At 41.1% G+C, this 19997-nt stretch overlaps 1 long non-coding RNA gene across 2 annotated transcripts; it reads right to left on the bottom strand.

Annotated features, from left to right (window-relative positions):
* Window positions 1-4791: 4791 nt before the first annotated feature.
* LOC122733655 lies at window positions 4792-18112 on the bottom strand. Of its 2 annotated transcripts, none has more exons than XR_006353939.1 (5): window positions 17953-18112; window positions 12101-12162; window positions 7731-7901; window positions 6803-6992; window positions 4792-5175 (listed from the first exon to the last, which is right to left on the bottom strand). It is a non-coding gene; the product is annotated as an uncharacterized LOC122733655 (long non-coding RNA). The 2 variants fall into 2 exon arrangements; XR_006353938.1 differs by having other exon boundaries at window positions 7731-7795.
* Window positions 18113-19997: the final 1885 nt, after the last annotated feature.

Genomic DNA, 19997 nt, shown 5'->3' with positions numbered 1-19997 from the left:
CAACATCTTGACTCCAAGGTCAGATCTCTCCCCATCATGCTGCCCCGTGCCCTGACTCAAGAATCCTTCACCTCTGAACCTTGACCTCACTTGGGGTCTCCTGCCTCTATTGTTCACCCTCTCCACAATGCTCCCTCTTGTTCTCTCTATGGCTCTGTGTCTTTCTCTGTCTCTCCTCTCTCTCTCTCTCTCTCTCTCTCTCTCTCTCTCTCTCTCTCTCTCTCTCTCTCTCTCTCTCTCTCCTCTTCCTCAAAAGCTTTTTCTCCTTACTCTCATTCCCACCCAATAATAAATGGCCTTTCCTTTTTCCCCTTTCATGACTATGTTCATACATTTAGAGCTGGAATTCACCTTAGGGGCCACTGAATCCAGTTCTATTACAGTATAACAGAAGAGAGAAGCTGAGACACTAACTGAATTGTCCCATTTCAAATATTCAGAATTTTAACAAGGATTTGAACTCAGGTCATCCTGACTTCCAAGAACTATAAGAACTAGCTGGTTTGGTCTCCACATTTTCCTCTATTGGAGCCAGTTCTATTTCCTATGGATGCTTCCCTCTATGTGGATGCATCCTCAATTCTCAATTCCGTCTAACACAATCTCTCTGTTCCAAGTGTAACAGTACATAGACATCCTTTTCTCTCTCTGGTCCTCAGAACATCATAGACCTGGAGTGTCTTTAGACACCATCAAATCCAGTCCAATAAATTTAATGAATAAGATACTGTAGACAGTGGTTAAGTGACTTATCCAGAGTAACACAGCTTGTCAAGAGCTGTAATGGATTTAAACTCAAAGAGTTAGCTCCAAGGACAATATTCTAACCACTCTGACACCCAGATTGCTTGCTCTGTTTGCCAGGTGTCCCTTCCCTTTCCATCTCTCCCTCACCTTGGTCTCTTAACTCTTCCTCCCTTTCCTCCATAATGGTTTCTTCCATTGCTCTGTTGTTCGTTATCTTATTCTTCTCTCTCTCTCTCTCTCTCTCTCTGCTGTGTCTCTTTCTCTTTCTGTCTCTTTCTCCCTCTACTTCTTCTCTCTATCATAGATAGAGAGACCTTTTTCTCTTTACTCTAATTCCAACCTAGTATTAGCTAGTCTTTTCTTATTCCCCTTTCATGACTCAAATTTTACATTTATAGCTGTAATTAACCCCAGGGCCACTGGGTCCTTCTATTATAGTACAGAGAAGCTTAGACACTCTAACTGAATTACATAGTGTCAAATATATATCCCGAATGTTGACTGAGATTTGAACTCAGGACATTGTGACTTCCAAGAATAGTCCTCTAGGACAACTAGTTGTTTTAGTCTGCATACTCCCCTCAATGTAGACACTTCTATTTCCTGTGGATACTTGCCTCTGTCTCCTTCTCATTCATGATTCCCTCTAATTCTATCTCTCTCTATTCCAAGACTAATCCCAAGTGGACATCCTTTTCACTTTCTGGTAACCAAAGAATCAAAGAGCTATAGGGTCATTAGATACCATCAAGCTTGCCCCCCATGATTTTACTAAACAAAAAGCAAGGCTGACGATGGTTTAGTAACTTCTCCAAAATAACAAAGTTGTCAGCTGCCAATGTGGGATTGAAATTCAAATAGTGAATTTTTTCATGAGGCAATTGGAGTTAAGTGACTTGCCCAGGGTCATACAGCTAGCAAGCATCAAGTGTCTGAGGCCGGATTTAAACTCAGGTCCTCCTGAATCCAGGGCCAATCCTTTATCCACTGTGCCACCCAGCTGCCCCTCAAATAGTCAATTTTAAGCATAGTGCTCTATCCAATAGGACACCTTCATGGCTTACTCTACAGCTGACAGGTGTCCTTTCCCTTTATAGCTCTCTCTCACCTATGATCTCTTATTTCTTCCTCATTTTCCTCCATAATGGTCTCTTCCATCACTCCTTTGATCATTATTGTGTGGTTCTCTCTCTCTTTTTCTCTGTCTCTCCTTTCTCTCTTACCGTGTCTCTCTCTGTCTTTATTTCTATATCTTTCTCTGTCTCTGTCTCTCTCTTCCTTCTCTCAATTTCTTCCTCAAAAGCTTTTTCCCCTTACTCTAATTCCCACCCAATAATAAATGGTCTTTTCTTTTTCCCCTTTCATGACTAAATGTTCATACATTTAAAGCTGGAATTCACCTTAGGGACCACTGAGTCCAATTCTATTATAGTATAACAGAAGAGAGAAGCTTGGATACTCTAACAGTGTCAAATATTCAGAATGTTAACTAGGATTTAAACTCAGGTCATTCTGACATCCAATAAGAGTCCATGGGAAAACCTGGATATTTTGGTCTACGTATCCTTCCCACTGTATATGCTTCTTTTTCCTGTGAATGCTTTTTTCTTCCTCCTTCTCATCCTTAATGCCTATTTCCCTCTAACTCTATCTCTCTCTATTAGAAGCTCAATCCAAAGTCCACATCCTTTCCTCTCTCTACTCCTGAGGATCATAGATCTGGTTTGTCATTAGACACCATCAGATCCCACTTAATCCATTTACTGAGGAGAAAATAGGTTGAATGTGGTTAAGTAACTTCTCCAGAGTAATAGCTTGCTAGCAGCTGTGATGGTTGGGTGTGGATGTTTCTCTGTCTCTCTTATTGTATCTGTCTCTGGTCTTCTTTTTCTGTATCATTACCAGTCTCATTCATATATGTGTGTGTGTGTGTGTGTGTGTGTGTATGTGTGTCTACATCCATGTCTATGTCTATGTATCTAAGTGTATATGTATATATATATATGTATATATATATATGTATATATATATGATGGTATCTATCTCATTTTCTCTTTCTCTCTGTCTCTCAATATCTCTCTTAATCCTTCCTTTTTCCCTCCTCCCTATCTCCTTCCCAAAAGCTTTTTTCTTCTTCTTCTAATTCCCCCCCTCAGTAATACCTTGTCCATTCTTCTGTTCCATAACATGAATATGATCAAAGATTTAGAGCTCAAAGGAACTCTCAGGGCCATTGACTTGTACTCCATTACAGTACCACAGAGAACAGAGGTTTAGACATTCTATCTGAATTGCCCAGGCTCAAAAACTTATTCAAAATGTGAAATAGGATTTGATTCCAGTCATTCAGAATACTCAGAAGAGTCCATTAGGCGAGCTTGCTCTTTTGCTCTACACACTTCCCCCAATCCACAGTCTTAGATTTCTTGTGGAAGTTTGTTTCTCTCTTTTTCTCATCCTCAATGCCTGACTCCCTCTCTCTTTCTATTCCAAGCTTCATTACAAGTAGACATCTAGAGGTTTACAGCTGGAGCATCTTTAGACACCATCTAATCCAGCCCAATAAATCTGATACAGAGAAAACTGAGGCTGACAAGATTTCAGTGACTGCTCCAGAGTAACAAAGCTTGTCAGTAGCTGTGGTGGGATTGAAAGTCAAATAGTCAACCCAAGGACAGTGCTCTAGCCCCTATGCCACCCAGCTGGCTTGCTCTGTACTTACAAGGTGTCCCTCCCCATCACAACTCTCCCTCACCTTTGTTCTCTTATCTCTTCCTCATTTTACTCCATAATAGCCTCTTCTATCACTCTGTTGCTCAATATCATTTGCTCCTCTGTCTCTGTCTCTCTATCTCTCTCTCTTCCTTCGCTTCAAAAGCTTTGTCTCCTTACAATAATTCCCACCCAATCAATAATAACTAGTCTTTTCTTATGCCCCTTTCATGATGATGTTCATACATTTTGAGCAAGAATTAACCCTAGGGGCTAGTAAGTCCAAATACATTGTATCTGTAACAGCAGGCAGAGGCTGATGCAGTCAAGGTGAATTGTCTGGTGTCAAATCTTTATTCAAAATATTAACTAGGATTTGAACTCAGGTCATCCTGATTTCCAAGAAGAACATACTAACAGACCTGACTTTTTGCTCTACATATTCCACACCCACTGCACACATTGCTATTTCCTATGGTTACTTCTTTCTTTCTCCTTCTCATCCTCAATGCCTGATTTCCTCTAATTCTTTCTCCATCTCCTCAAGCTTAATCCCAAGTGGATGTGCTTTTCTCTCTCCAGGATCCAGAAGATCATGGAGTATCATGAGAAACCATCAAATCCAGCCCCATAAATTTAATGAGAAACAGGCTGATGGAGGTTGTGATTCCTCCAGAGGAGCAATGCTTGTCAGTGGCTGAGGTAGACTTGAAATTTACATGATCACCTCCTGGTAGAGTGTTCTAGCCACAATGACAATTACCTGGCTTGTTCTACACGTGCCAGGTGTCTCCTCCCTTTGAATCTCTTCTTCACCTATGGTCTCTTATCTCTGTTCCTCATTTTCCTTTATAAAAGTCTCTTCCCTCACTCCCTTGCTTATTCTCTCTCCCTCTCCCTTTTGCTCTCTTCTATTTCTCTCCCTCTTTCCTTACTTCCCTTCTTAGAAGTCTCTCAACCTCTCCTTCCACCCAAATACCAAATGGTCTTTTCCTTGTCTGTCACCAATATTATCATGTACTTACAGCTGCAAGGGACATTAAGGGCTATTGAGTCCTGTCCCAACATTTTAGAACAGAAGAAACTGAGGTTTAGACAGTGTAAGTGACTTGGCTATGATTACATAGCAAGAATGTGAAGCAGGATTCAAATTCATATCTTTTTAACTCCTGCTACTATACTCTATGTACCATGATACCTAAGTGCCTCCCTATTGTTATTCAGTCATATCAGACTTTTGTGACCCCATTTAGGGTTTTCTTGGCAAGAGTGGGTTGCCATTTCCTTCTCCAGCTCATTTTACAAATGAAGAAACTGAGGCAAACAGAGTTAAGTTTCTTGCCCAAAGTCCAAGAGCTGGGAAGTGTCTGAGTCCAGATTTAAACTCATGAATATGAGTCTTCCTGACTCCAGTTCTAATGCTCTATCCACTGCAGTGCCACCTTGCTGCCCCCACCTGTCTTCCTACCATCTTCCATTGTCCATTTCTTTTGTATCTCTCCTACTTCCTTCTTTCTACTTTTTCCTCTTCCCCTGCTTCACAGTATTCTCCTCCCTCTCTCCCATCCTGCCGTTCCTAAGTGGTCTTTTCTACATAAACCCAATGATAATTCTAAATAATAACTGGTAGGGAAATTGATGATGATGGTGGTGACGACGATGACAGCATACATACCCACATTTGTGGAACGCAGTCCTCAGGGCAAAATTTTATTCCTAAAACATACAATAACAAGATAAAAGAGAGAATTAATGACATGAATATTCATTTTTTAATTAGAAAGTCAAGAAATAAACAATCCTAAAATAAGCCCAAAATTGGAGATTATTAGAGCAAATAAAAAGATACACTGCAGGCCTAAAACTATATAAATCATAAATAAAACTAAAAGTTGTTTCTCTAAAAATACTATTAAAATTGGGGGGCAGCTAGGTGGCACAGTGGATAAAGCACTGGCCCTGGATTCAAGAGGACCTGAGTTCAAAGTTGGCCTCAGACACTTGACACTTACTAGCTGTGTGACCCTGGGCAAGTCACTTAACTCTCATTGCCCCACAAAAAAAGAGAGAGAGAAAAGGGAGTGTTTTATTTGTGTTCCTGAATCCCCAACACTTACCACAAGGCTAGCATATAGCAATAACTCAACAAGTATTTATCAAGTATCTACTACATGTTAGGCCTTCTGCTAGGCATGCACTGAGGATACAAAGAAAAATCAAAAACAATCCTTTCCCTCAAGGAGCTTAAATTCTAAGGGGAGAGAATAAAGGGTACTTAATAAAAGCTTGGTGCTTGGTTGCTTAGGCCAATACACTAAGGGTTCTAATTCCCTAGATTCACTGTGTGTGTGACCTTAGACAAATTCATTATCCTCTGCAGAACTCTGCCTACTCCTCTATAAAATGAAAGCCTTTGATCCCAGGACCCAATGAAGAAGGACCAAGACAAGGAAAGCAGTGAAATAATGACCTGGACCTATTCTTCCACCATCCAAAACAAACATTTGCCTTCCCGCCTTCTTCCCCCTCTCCTTTTCTCCCTAGGCATGAGCTCTATATTGCCCTACCACTCCTCCCCTCTTTTAGATCCCAAGCTGGTCCCTAATTAAGCAGGACCTCAATGGCCCATTTTCTGAGCATTAACAACAAAGCACATTCATTAGGCAGAAGTAAATCAGGCCTTTAGGGAACAAATATTGTGACAGAGCCACTGGAATAGAGGATAGGCCTTGTGAGCTCTGCCAAGTTGGGCTAGGAATACTGACTCTGGTGAATAGAAAGGGAAAACAGAGCTTTCCAATGAGAGGCAGTGTGGAGGAGTAGAAAGGAACTGGATTCAGAGTCAAGACCTGGGGTTGCCTCCCAGCACTTACTATGTGGGTGACCTCTCTCTGGGCCTCAGTTTCTTCCTCTAAAGAATGAGGAGAGTCAATGATGTCTTGGGCTACATGAAGAGAGGGACTATGTCAAGGACTAGGGAAGTTAGAGTCCTATTTGACCTTGTCCTTGTCCGTCTATACTATGTACTTTGGAAAGATCTACTATATCTTGTCCTAGATCAAATGAGATAATAATTATAATTATAATTATAAAGTTCAAATCTGGCCTCAGACACTTAACACTTTCTAGCTGTGTGACCCTGGGAAAGTCACTTAACCCCAATTGCCTCAATAAAAAAATAGCATTTGATCTGATAGAGCAAAACCTGCCTGAAAAAAATTCTCCTTCAAACAGGTGCTTATCAAAGGTAGGCAAGATTCCTTCAAAGGTATAACAACACAGATAACCTTATCCAAAAACTCTTAAGAAAACAGAGAGATTTATATTCTCCAAAGATGCTCACCACTGCCAGGGAGATCCAGGCTCCAAGATTAAGAGAAATTTTCTTTAGATGACAAGACCTTCTGGTCTTCTTCTTATCCCTCACTTGGGTTTCCTTCTCTCCTCCAGAGTAGAAGTATCACAGCAGGGAGGAGATGATGATGGCCACCATGCCTTCAGTGCCTCCAGGAAGCAGCCTCTCTTCAGGGATACTATAAATAAATGATGAATTGAATTGAGGTAAACTGAACCTGTACACAGGGTCCACAGTCAATCTCTGTAATTGACATAAAGTTCTTCCTTCCAGGAAGAAGGGAGAAGAGACCAAGGCTGGCTTTCACCCCTAACATACCTCCAAGGAGGTTTCCACTGTTTACTAACAGTGGAAGGGCTTCTACGAGGGCCAGTCCCAGCCTGTTCAGCCATCCTTTGCATTAGAACATGTTTCTCCAAGCTTAGACAAGTGGTTTCAAATCTACCAAAGGGAATCATTGGTCTGGTGTGAAGCTGGGACAAAGGCATACCAATGCCAATCATAGGTATATCTCCAAGAAAATGGGATGCAGGCTCACCAGACATGCTATGGGTCTCAGGCTTTATCATCTCATGACTCCTTTTTATAAAAGCCCATAGCATACTTCACCCCTTAAAAGAAAATTTGCTTTAGAAAGTGGGCAAAGGTGGGGCAGCTAGGTGGCACAGTGGATAAAGCACCAGCCCTGGATTCAGGAGGACCTGAGTTCAAATCTGGCCTCAGACGCTTGACACTTACTAGCTGTGTGACCCTGATCAAGTCACTTAGCCCTTATTGCCCCACCAAAGTAGAAAGGGGCAAAGCAGCTAGAAACAGGGAGGGGGAGGAGGAGAACTCAATTAGGAGTCAAAAGACCAGGATGTCAATTCTAGTTCTGACATTTCTGAGCCATTACGACCTGAGATAAGGCACTTACCTTCTTGGCTTCATCATCTCTCGAATGAAGGTGTTGAAATAGAAGGTCCTTTCCCACATTGAATCCTATGATTAACAGCAGAAATTATCAGTCTTACATATGATCCTCTTTTGCTGTTCTATTGTATATGTGGGAAAGCTTGTTTTATTTGGTGTTGATACGCTTTAGAATCTAAAAAAGATAAAAATTCTAAATAAATACATAAACCCCATTATTAATTTCCTCATATGATCTCATAGCATTTTTAATCCTCTTACATGCTTATTCTTAGTTATAGTTTATGTATTTGTCTATGTACATCTCTAATCTTGCACTGGGGGATTCCAGGTGGCAAATTTATAGGTTACTGAAAAAATGTTAGGAAGGTATAGACCAGAGACAGGTTGTCATTATTCTGGGAGGTAACTCATCAATCAATGAGATCCCAGATCACCCCAATTAGATTAAGTGCCTTGAGGGAAAAACCACAACTTATTCATCTCTATACATTCCTCCTTATCCAGCAAGAGACACACATAAAAGCCACTTCTAAAGGTTTTGTGAATGAATGAATGAAGTTGCCAACCCCTTCTTTTTCAAACATAGTACAATATCATTAATCAAGACTAAAAAGTGGGAGAGGAAATAAACAGTGAATTATAAAACATATTTTAAAACAATCTCATTGTCTTACTTTAAAATAAAAATAGTCATTGAAATTAGCCTACCAACAGAGACAAACCTGCTTTGATGATTAATAAAGAATTATTTGTCATTGGCATGGGGAATTCACATTTTTTCAATCTTTTTTTTTACATTTTTTTACCTTTTTTAATCTTAATATTATTTTATTTTTCCATTTACATGTAAAGATAGTTTTCAACATTTGTTTTTATAATATTTTGAGTTCCAAATTTTTCTCCCTCCCTCCCTTCCTTCCCCCCTCCCCAAGATAGAAAGCAATCTGATATAGATTATAATATATATACAATCACATTAAACATTTCTGCATTAGTCATATTGTGAAAGAAGAATGAGAACAAAAGGGAAAAACCTCAAAAAAGAAAAAAACAGAGTAGAAACTGTATATTTCAATCTGCATTCAAATTCCACAGTTCTTTTTTCTGTATGTGGAGAGCATTTTCCAGTATGAGTCCTTTGGAATTGTCTTGGATCATTGTATTGCTGAGAAGAGCCAAGTCCATCACAGTTGATCATCACACACCATTGCTGTTATTGTGTACAATGTTCTCCTGGTTCTGCTCACTTCACTTGGCATCAATTCACTTAAGTGTTCCCAGTTTTTTCTGAAATCTGACTGTTCATCATTTCTTACAGCACAATAGTATTCCATTACATTCATATACCACAATTTGTTTAGTCATCCCCCCCATTGATGGTCATTCCCTCAATTTCCAATTCTTAGCCACCACAAAGAGAGTTGCTATAAATACTTTGGTACATGTGGGTCTTTTTTCCCCTTTTTATGATCTCTTTAGGAAGGCATGGGGAATTCACAAAGGCAGAAAATGACTTGCTGAATTCAGGAGGAAATTTATTAGGTCTAAATGAGCAGGACATGGAAACTGATTAGCTATGAGAAGAGGGAGAGGAAATAACTTAGGACGGCTCCAAATGTACAAACCTGGGGGGAAATAAGAGGAGGGCTAAACTTGTAGCTTCAAGAGACACAGGTTTGAATCTCTTTTTCCTTACTAGCGATGTGGCCATGAACAAAGCACTTAACCCTCTGTGCTTCCAGGCCCTCACAGGATGGTAAGAATGAAGTGTAAAACGTAAAATGCTTTACAAACTTTAAGGTGTTATATAAATCTAAGTAATTACTGCCAATCAGTCAACAAGTACTGAGCACTACATGCCAGGCACTGCGCTGAGTGTGAAATTGAGGAGCATAAGCATTATTATCCCTATTTTAAAGAGAAGGAAAAAAGAAATAAAGAGAAAGCAACCGAGGCCCAGGGGAGGCAAAGTGACCAACCCCAGGTCCCATAGTAAGGATCAGAGACAGAACTGGAACCCAGTTTCTCAGACTCCAGAGCCCTCTTAAAGAAACTCAGTGGGATTAGGCAATAAGAGACACAAACTGCCCTTTTTCAGAAATTCTGTTCCCTCAGAAAGAGGCAATGGTTTCTATTGGTACAACGCCCCTTTTCTGAGCATAGTTCCTAGGATTTGAAATAAGAGAAATAGCACAAAGGATCACGTGCTAGTCTTACCAAACGATAAGCAAGGAGGCAGGGTTGAATAGCCTGGCAGCTGTAGCCAGACACTTGAAATAGCTAGCACTCAGGTCTCCTTGGAAACAGCTGGCCCTAGCAACAGCCTAAACACGAAACAGCCAGCTCCAATAGAGGAGCAGCATATCTAGGGCAGGGAGCGGAAGGAGGGGGAGGGGACACAGGCAAACAGAAAAACGGCTGTCCAAGGCTTGTCCATCTTACCACTGGCTTCTGTGCTTCTATGTCATCTCGCATGAGATGCTTCTCCCACCAATCATGGTCTCTCAAAGCAAGAAGGAGCCCTGGCAACCATCTAAGTCCAACCCACACCTGAATGAGAAGGTGCTCTATACCATCCCCAGCAAGTGGTCAGCCATCTTTTGGGTGAATATTTCTAATAAGGGAGAGCACACTACCTCCCACATCAGCCTTGTGCTTGGATTATTATTTTCAATACCATAGATTAACCAAGACTGGGACCTTGCACACACTCTTGAGATTCCAGAATATTATTATATGCTGGCTCTAATGACTCAAATAAAGGCAGGTGGCCTTTGTTTCCAACAAACAAATGAAGGAACTGACAACAGATATGTAATATGTTCAACAAGACCCTGGTTAATTAAATGGCTAAGGGCACCAGAAATAGGGTCAGAAAATTTGGATCAGCATATTTTCCTATTGCCCCCTTCAATCCGAGATCATTTTCCCAGTCTTTATTTATCCATTTTGGAGTTACATAGCCCCAAAAGTGGGATAATTGTGTTCCGTTAAAAGGAACCACTAGAAAGGGAGAAATGTAGGCAGCTTGATTAGGCTAATGACAAATATTTTTTAAAAAACTATGCATGAAATCAGTAGCCTCACCAGCCTTGGCTTGAACCATGTGCTGATGTATGCAAGTTCATATAATGAAATATATTCAAGACGAGACTAAAATTTACTAATTGTGTTTGAGATAGCTTGAAGCCATTTAGTTAAAAGGGGGAGAATATCTTATTTCTGATTTTACTTGCATTGTCAATTTCCTGAGTAATGGCGCCCTGACAAAAGATCTATATTTTAATGAGGGAAATGGATTGTGTTGAAAACCTCTTTGTTAAAAGCTCCTTACATTTTACATCACCTTTTTTTTTACATGATTGAAGAACCAGTTCTGGCTGGTTTTGATCAGGAGAGACCAGTGTGATTAGAATGCTTATATGACATGCTAACTGCTAACTGAAAAGCTTATGACTCAGACAATCCGTGGGTTGTCTTGGCCCATAGAAAACACTCCCAAGTGACTGGATTGAATGACATTAGAGTTGAATTGATTGAGAGTATGTATGTCTATGAAAGACAATGGGGCATAATGGAGAGAGCCAGCCCCAGAGTCATAAAGACCTGGGTCCATGTTCCTCCTCTGTGTGACTTGCTATGTGGCCATAGGTATGTCACTTACTCTCTCACTGCCCCCAGAGAATTCTCTGTGACTATATGTTGCAGAGAAATTACATTGCTAGGGGAAATTTATTCATTAGGAGTTCCTTTACCAATGAGGTCTAGACCCCAAAATGTACCTCTACACATGTCAAAACAACCAGTCCATGAAATTAATTAATTTAAGCCATAGGAGTGGAAGAGTTTACCAAGTATAGGAAGAGGGCTGAGAGCAGAACCTTAAGGGACATTGCTTTCAGAGATGGGAGGAGAAGGAATAATGTAGAACTTCATATCTCTAACTAGACTATAGGCTTCATTGAGTTCAGGGACCATATTATGCCTGAACATTAGATCTCCATCAACACCTAGCACACAAAAAGGTGATTCATAAATTCTTGCTTAAAACAACTTTGAAAGATTTCAGAACTCAGATCAATGAAATAATCAGTGCTATATCATTTCTAGGGTCTGAAGAGGGTGATGTCATGCCACCTTCTGCCAGAGGGATGAGGGGCTCAAGATACAGAAGGAGACCCGTGTTTTTAGACATGGTCACTGTGGGCATTTGTGTTGCTGGACTATGCACATTGGTCACAAAGGTTTGGGTCTTATGGGGTGAGCAGTGGAGAGGTGAGAGGGAGGGGAAACAATTGTTAATCGAAAACAAATTTAATTGTAAGAAATAAATTAAATAACTGTTTTTGAATGAAGAAATGAATGAATTACCTCAGGATCAATGCAGTTCCATTTTTTTTCTTCCCGACCACCAGACATGTGGGAATATGAGCCTGCAGGTATATAAGAAAAATGACCCCAATTAGCTAAGTAAAAAGGGGAAGATATGTACTGATAGTAGAATTCCAAAGTTAGGTTTCTACATACCCATTATTTCAACCACTTTGATGAACTTGGCATTTCAATCAACCAGTCAGCCCTTTCATTCATGCAACTCATTTGCTTTGTCTTCATTGTCTCATTGAATTGTCCAAATGGTCTGAGGGACTCAATACTGGTGTGTATCATGAAGACATGGCCATAGATTAAAATGGACTGACTTTCAAGGAGCTTCTGTAGACCAATTTTGAAGGCCATTCCCCATTTGGGAAAAGGAAAAGCTGTAGATGCTGTGTAAGTTGTAGATGCTTCCCATAAAGCTTCTTCCAAATTATAAATTAGAATCATTCACTAAGGTAACTAGAAACCAACTTGTTCCAATGCCACACACTTGCAAAAAAAAAAGGTCAAAAGCTGGTATTCTCCCAGTTAATTATCTGCTATGAAAATAAAGCAAAAACCTTAAAATATTTTCCAAGTGTCAACCACAAAACTAAGGAAAGTTATTTCAACTCAAAGGAAAAAATCTCTATGGGATACTTATTATGTATCCAGAAATGTGCAAAATTGGAAGGGGAAGGGTAGAGCAGTGAAAGGGGATTTTAAAAATGCAGAAAATATACCCTCTACTGGGAACTAAGCAAACCAGTGTCCAAGGATTTTTATATAGAGGGGGTCATATTGGAAACCTTTCCAATTGGGGAATGACTGAACAAATTGTAGTATAACTGGAAAGGCCCTTATGAACTGAGGCAGAGCAAAGTGAGCAGAACCAGGAAAATAATATATACAAGGATAACAACATTAAAGAGAAAAATAACTTTGGAAGATTTTGGAACTCTGATGCAATAATAAATCATGTGTCCAAATGACTACAGCTGAAATGTGCCACTCTCCTGCCAGAGAGAGGTGGTGAACTTAGAATGCAGAAAGTGACATACATTTTGGACATAGCTAATGGGGGGATTTGTTTTCCAGGACTTTGTAACCATGCATTGATGGTTTTCTTTTTCCAGATTTTAAAAAAATTGCTCAATGGTGGAGGAAGGTAGTAGAAGGGAGGTCAGGTTAATTTTTAAAATATTTATTACTTGAAAAATAAAAATAAGCAACTTTAAGCAAAGAAAAATGTAGTATATAAATACACTAAATGCACTTAGGAGGTGCAATGGGTAAGAGTGATGGACCTGGAATCAGGAAGACCCAAGTTCAAATTTGACCACATTTCCTAGTTGTTTGATCCTAGACAAATCATTTGATCTCTCTCAGCCTCAATTTCTGCATCTGTAAAAGGGATAATAATAATAATAGCTACCTCACAGTGGTGGTGAGAATCAAATGAAGTAACATGCATTAAGCATTAAATATTCAACTATCAGAAGACCAGAGGAAGATTTTAAAGAACCCAATCTCAGAAAGGGAAATTCCATTCCAAATAACTACAAAATTCATAAAATATCAGGGGACCAGCCTTACAAAGCACACAAAAGATTTGTATAGACTCAATTACAAAGTTCTTAAAGAAATAAAAAATAACCTAAATAGCCAGAAGAAAATTCAGTGCTCATGGCTAAGCCATGCCAATGTAATAAAAATGAAAATACTATCAAAATTAACTTACAATTTAATGCTACACCAATCAAATTACCAAGGAGATACTTTATAGAACTTGATAGCATAATAACAAAATTTATTTGGAAAAACAAAAGATCTAGAATATCAAGGGAAATTATGAAAAAAGTAAGGATAATAAAAATAGCTGGTAGCTAACATTTATATGGAATTCACTATGTTCCAGGCACTTTGCAAATATTATCTCATTTGATCATTACAACAACCCTGGAAGGTAGGTACTTTCGTCCCCAGCATAGCACCTGCCACCAAGGGATAAATAATGGACCTGTGATTTCATTAGCATAGAGAACTTACAGATAAGGAGACTCCCTATTCCAATGCAAGTCAACAGCACTTGCTCTGCAAAGAGTCTTAGAATCTTAAGACTCAAAAGGTTACCTAGAGTACAGAGGAGTTAGCTGACTTGCCATGGGGCACACATTCAGCATGGGACAGAGAAGGAACTAGAACAAAGGGTTTCCTGGCTCTGAGACCAGCTCTCTATCCAGGATCCCAAGCTGCCTGGCCCTTAGTTAGTGCATAATAAATTTGTGTTGATTGAGTGATTAACTTAAACTCAGGTCTCCAGAGTTCCAAACCACCAGAGGCTTTTTACCTGGAGGTCAGCTCTTGTGCAACCTGAAAGTCAGGTAGAGAACTTTAGATACAGTAGGACAACGCAGGAGCATTCCTCAGAGAAGTACTTTGGATGGCAGCACTTAGTACACTGGACAGCTCCCAGCCTGGGTGATTTTTTTTTCCCCCTCAAGGCCCCAAACTCACTTTCTTTAACTCTAGCTGATAAGGGCCTTTGTCTAACACCTTCAAAGAGAAAACTGGATCCTGATAATGATTTCCTTCCTACAAAAACTGTCCCATTTAAAATATAAATAGTCTATTATATATATGATATAACATACAAATATAATATATAAACATAGATTTTATATATAAAATTTGTTTATATAATCATACTATTTTATATTTATATAATGTGATATATTACATAAATATATTGCTATTAAATGTACATAATATATTGCTATATTAAAATATATCTATTGATTGGAAGAACCCTTTCATACCCAGCTCAAATGTGACTGACTGCATGTTAAATTTCAAACAGTAACATGTTAGTAACTATTTTTGGAATATAGCTACTTAATGCTCGTGTCATGAGAACCTGGCCAATAGCTAAGTTAAAGTTTCAGGTCCAGGCCAAATCACTCCACCATCATTGATCTCAGGTTCCTCAGAGGGAAAATAGAAATAATGGGAACCTTTCTTTTGAGGGATAGGGGGGACCTGACATCATGTGTTCTAAGCATCTAGTGTCAGAGATGAGCAAAGTAAAGCTCAGGGAGAGGAAAACACTGAACATAATAGGATCCCAATCTAGAGGGGGAGGGGGAAACTTAGAGGCCATCTAGACTGGATTTTACTGAGAAAGAAAATGAGATGGGGAGCAGCAAATCTTTGTATAAGGGGAACCTATAACTGGAGCCACAAGGCACCCCGAGGCCACCTTCTCCAACCCATTCATTGTATAGGTTAAGAAATTGAGGTTCACACTTAACTAGCTGTGTGACCATGGGAGAGTCACTTAACCCCAATTGCCTCCCAAAAATAATCGAGGTTCAGAGGGGGAAATGGGTAAGCATAATTAGAACCTCGACCTAGAGAATTATGGGAACTCAGAGGCCATTTTATTAGACCCTTCTGCTTCACGTAGGAGGAAAGTAAGACTTGGTTAGATTGGGAGGAGAGGGAAGGGTAGGCCAGCATAAAAGGATGCTAACTCTAGATCTAAGAAAAACCTTAGATCTACAAATGGCCTCATCTCATCTAATCCCCTCATTTTACTGAGGGAAAAACTGAGGCAACTTATAGGGGAAGGAACTTCACATTATAGGAACCTAGCTTTCAAGCTGCAAAGGGACCAGACAAGCAATCTTGTCAAACCTTTTTATTTTATAGGTAAGAAGAGCAAGGCCTAGGGAGGGGAGATAACTAAACAAAACCAGAAGCATGCTTTAGAGCAGAGCTTCTTCAATTTTCTCCATCCTCAACCCCATTTCACCCCAGAAATTTTTACATGACCACAGATCTATTAGGTATATAAAATAGGTCTACATAACCTTTGACTGTTACCAAATATTTTGTGATCCCCACCTTCAGTTATGAGGCCCCATATGGGATCATGAACCACAGTATAAGAAGCTTTGCTTTAGACCTAGAAGTCTTCATCTAGTCTAAATCCCCTCATTTTAGAGACTTGAAACTGAGCCAAGGGTGGGGAAATCAATACGCCTAATAGGAGAATAAATGGAGAGATAGAAGGGACTGAAGAAAACATTTTGCACCAACCTTCTGTATTACAAGTGGGGAGACTGAGGCCCAGAAAGGGAAAATGACTAATGCATAATAAGGTCCTGGCTCTTAGAGCTGAGGGGAATCTGAAAAGACCATCTATCCAGTCCAGCACCTTCACTTGAGTGAGGAAGAAACAGAGGCCTGGGGATGGGGTAATGAATATGCCTAATGCAGGGACCCACATAAAATAAACTAGAAGGAACCCCGAGGCCATTTTGTATCACTGATGAGTAGTACATTGACGCCCAGGAAAGGGCAATGAATATGCCTAAACAAGGAACCAGATCTCAAGCATCAAGAGACAGACCCTGGACACCATTTTATTCAACCTCTGCATTTTCCAAGCTAGTGAAATCAGGCTGAGGGAAAGCCAATGAATTTTCCTAATCTAAGAACCCGGATCTGGAGCTGGAGCTGAAAGGGACCTCGGAAGCCATTTTGTATTCAGCCTCGGAGGCCATTTTGTATTCAACCTCGTCGGCCATTTTGTATTCAACCTCGTCATTTCACAAACTAGGAAAATCAGGCCCAGGAAGGGCCAATGAATTTGCCAAATCCAGGCACCTGGATTTCCAGCTGGAAGGGACCCTAGACGCCATTTTGTTCACGCCCTTCATTTTACAGACTACAACAAAGAAAGGCCCAGGGAACATCAATGAACATGCCTGGATCAAAAGCTGGAAGGGTCCCTGGAAGCCATTTTGTTCAACCCCAACATTTTACTGATGAGCAGAGACAAGACCCCAGGAAAGGAAGGGACTTTGAAGAATAGGAGCCTAGATTCTGAGCAAAAAGGGACCCTTATCAGACATATCTAGTTCATCCTCTTCCTTTTACAGGTGAGGAAATTCTCCCCTAAGGAGAGCATAATCGGATTCTAGACCTTGAGCTAGAAGGGGTCTCAGGCTCTTTTGTCCAACCCCTTCATTTTACAGGGGAGCGAAGTGAGACCCCCAGGAGGGATAGTAGCTAAGCATCTTTATAAGCCTTGATCCAGAGCCTTTTTGGTTCAAAACTATCATTTTTCAAATAAGGAAACTGAGGCCAAGGGTGAGGAATTAATTGAAGATAATAAAAGCTTTACTAGAGCTAGAAGGGACCATATATATTACCTAATTCAACCCCCTCATTTTGCAAATAAAGAAATTAAGGCACAGGGAAGTAAAATGACTTAAAGAGATTTCAGAGGCCATCTGACCCGACCCCCTTCTTTTACAGATGACAAAACTGAGCCACAAATAGGGGAAATAACATACCACAATTAAAACTTAGATCTAGACCAACCCTCTTATTTTCCAGATGAAGAGACTGATGGTGAAGTTCCTGAAGATACCACAAGCCTAGATTTAGAGGTGAAAGTGAGCCAAGAAGCCATCTGATTTCTTTGTATTAACAGATTAAGAAGATGAAGCCCAGGGAGGCAAAGCAATTTAGAATAATAAAATTGCGCATCTAGACCCAGAAGAGATCTCAGAGGCCATCCCGGGAGCTGCCACCACTTGCTAGATTGCCCCTCCTTTTCGGAGACCACTTGTTGGGTCCACTACACTTGTGATTGATTTCAATGGCTCCTTGATGCCTTCCAACTCTCAATTTGTGCAATGAATGAAATAATTGGTCCATCCATGCACCGTGATAACATTAAATGGGTGGATGGCATTGTTGTTGGGTTTTTTTTAAAGAAAATCATTTAGCTAAATCTGAAAAATGAGGGGAAAGTGTGGCTTTAGGAGAATTGTACAAATATCGAGCCTTACCTTTGAATGACCTTCTCGGAGTACGCCACCAGCTACCGGAGCATCTTCAGAAGCCTGATAATCGCATGGAATTCCCCGGATCATTTCCACAGGGCAGTGCAGAGGAAAGTGCAGAGAAAGCCAAACCTTGGCTCCCACTGCATGGACTGCACCTCCTTGGCTGAGATAATCTGACAAAAAGGGTGGGGGGAGAGCGGAGCAGCCGCCCTGGGCAAGAGCTCTGCGTTTGCCTCTTGCTGCCATCTAGAGGCTACTGGAAAGATAGCTCAATGAAAAGAGGAGAAGGAGGAGGAGGGGAAGCAGGATCAGGAGGGGGAGGGGGGGCTGGCAGTACCTAAGTGAGCCCTAGGAAACCGTTCCTGGAGCCACAGGCTGGAGCCTTGGCATCCACCCTCCTGACAAGCAGCAGAACAGGGAGCTTTCATTTTGTACCTCCCTGAACCACAAAGATGCCTCGATTCCCTTCCCAGGTAGAGCCATAGTCTAGGAATTGTGCAGAGCTGCCAAAGGGTGAGAGCCAAGCAGTCCTTCCTTGGCAGAGCTGATGAGTCATTCCATGAATTTTCTCCTGCGTCATCTTTTCCTCCAGAAATGGCGTCCTCTCCTTCCAAGCCCAGCTCAGCCCCCTCCCCCCCCCCTTTGATGCCTAAGCCTTCCCACTGCCAGCTTTCCACTGCTTTCTCTGTGCACCTTCCATTTTGAATTATGGATTCATAGAGCTAGAATTCAGAAGCCATCTACTCCGACCCCCTCCTTTTACAAAGGAAGAAACTGGGTCCCAGGGAGGTGAAATCACACATCAGATCCTAGATCTAGAGTTGGCCTTCATTCCAGTCTCCCTCACCCCTCCCTCACCCCTGGGGAGATAGGTTTGGGTGTGGCTGCTGCCTTTGTGTCCTGAGAAGAGACATAGCTTGAAAGATCTGCAGCCACCCCTCACCCAACTTCTCCAGCCACCACCAGTGGGGGATGGTCCTTTCTCACTAAGGGAACTTTCCACAGTCAAATGGTCACCCCCATCAGTCCTCTATAAAAATATCTGCTTGTCTCCTGCTCGAGGAGATTGGTATCTCAGAGCCATGCTCTGTGCCATGCCTTTCTCCCCATGAGAAGAAGTCCAGGGATTTCTCTCTTGGTTTCCCTTCCCCTGCCCCTAAATAAACTACTATCTTATTCTAACTGCTTTTGTGTGCAAGAGGGTGTAATTCTTTAAAGAGGAATTCCTAAGGATCCCAAACCCCTACCCCTTTCCCTAACCCCCTACCCCCTTTTCCCCACATCATAACTGGAGCCCATACATGAGGCACAGGGAATTTCCTCTTTCCTCTTGGCACACAAAACCTGGAAGTAGGAACCTCCCTTCTGGGTTTCTTTTCTCCCTCTCCCACCTGACTCAACATCCCGTTTGAGTCAAAGAGAGGTAGAGATGGTCAGCTTTTGCACGCAACAGCGAACGGGCAGCCTGGGTCGGTCTCCCTCCCTCGCCAAAAGCTCAGCCAGACATCTGAACCACGCTTGGACCCTCGGAATCCATGTTTCTGGGTAAGAACTTTTGTGTTTGTGTGTCTATCCCTTGCCAGCACTCTGCTCTTTCACAAGATGGGCAGCCAGCGTTTCTCTCCCTTGAGAAAGCTCAACCTAAAGTCTGAACTACATTCAGACTATTCTCCTTAGACAGGACAATATCTGGGTATAGCCATGGGACAGAAAGGGAGTGTAGTGAAAGGTTCACCACTGGGGTGCATCCTAAGAGATTGGACTAAATTAAAACTTACAAAGTTGAGAAAGAGATGCATGATCCATTATTGTAACACTGGCCACAGTATCTGTATCTGGCCTGTACATGAAACTCTTAACTATAACACCAGTGTGCAATTGGACAAGTTTTGTAGGTGTGAAGAGAGATGGACAGAGATTCCATACATATTGGCCTTTATGGCTTTAAGCCAGAAGTCAAAAGGAAAGGATGAGGTCCTCTTGCCAGTAGAAAATCACTGCAAGTCCAAGCGATTAGCTAACCCTTCGGACACCTCCTCTGGGACCCC

This window comes from Dromiciops gliroides, chromosome X (genome assembly GCF_019393635.1).
Source record: "Dromiciops gliroides isolate mDroGli1 chromosome X, mDroGli1.pri, whole genome shotgun sequence".
In the NCBI taxonomy this organism is placed as follows: domain Eukaryota; kingdom Metazoa; phylum Chordata; class Mammalia; order Microbiotheria; family Microbiotheriidae; genus Dromiciops; species Dromiciops gliroides.
The sequence above is the reverse complement of the archived record's forward strand: the minus strand, read 5'-3'. Positions and strand labels throughout refer to the sequence as shown.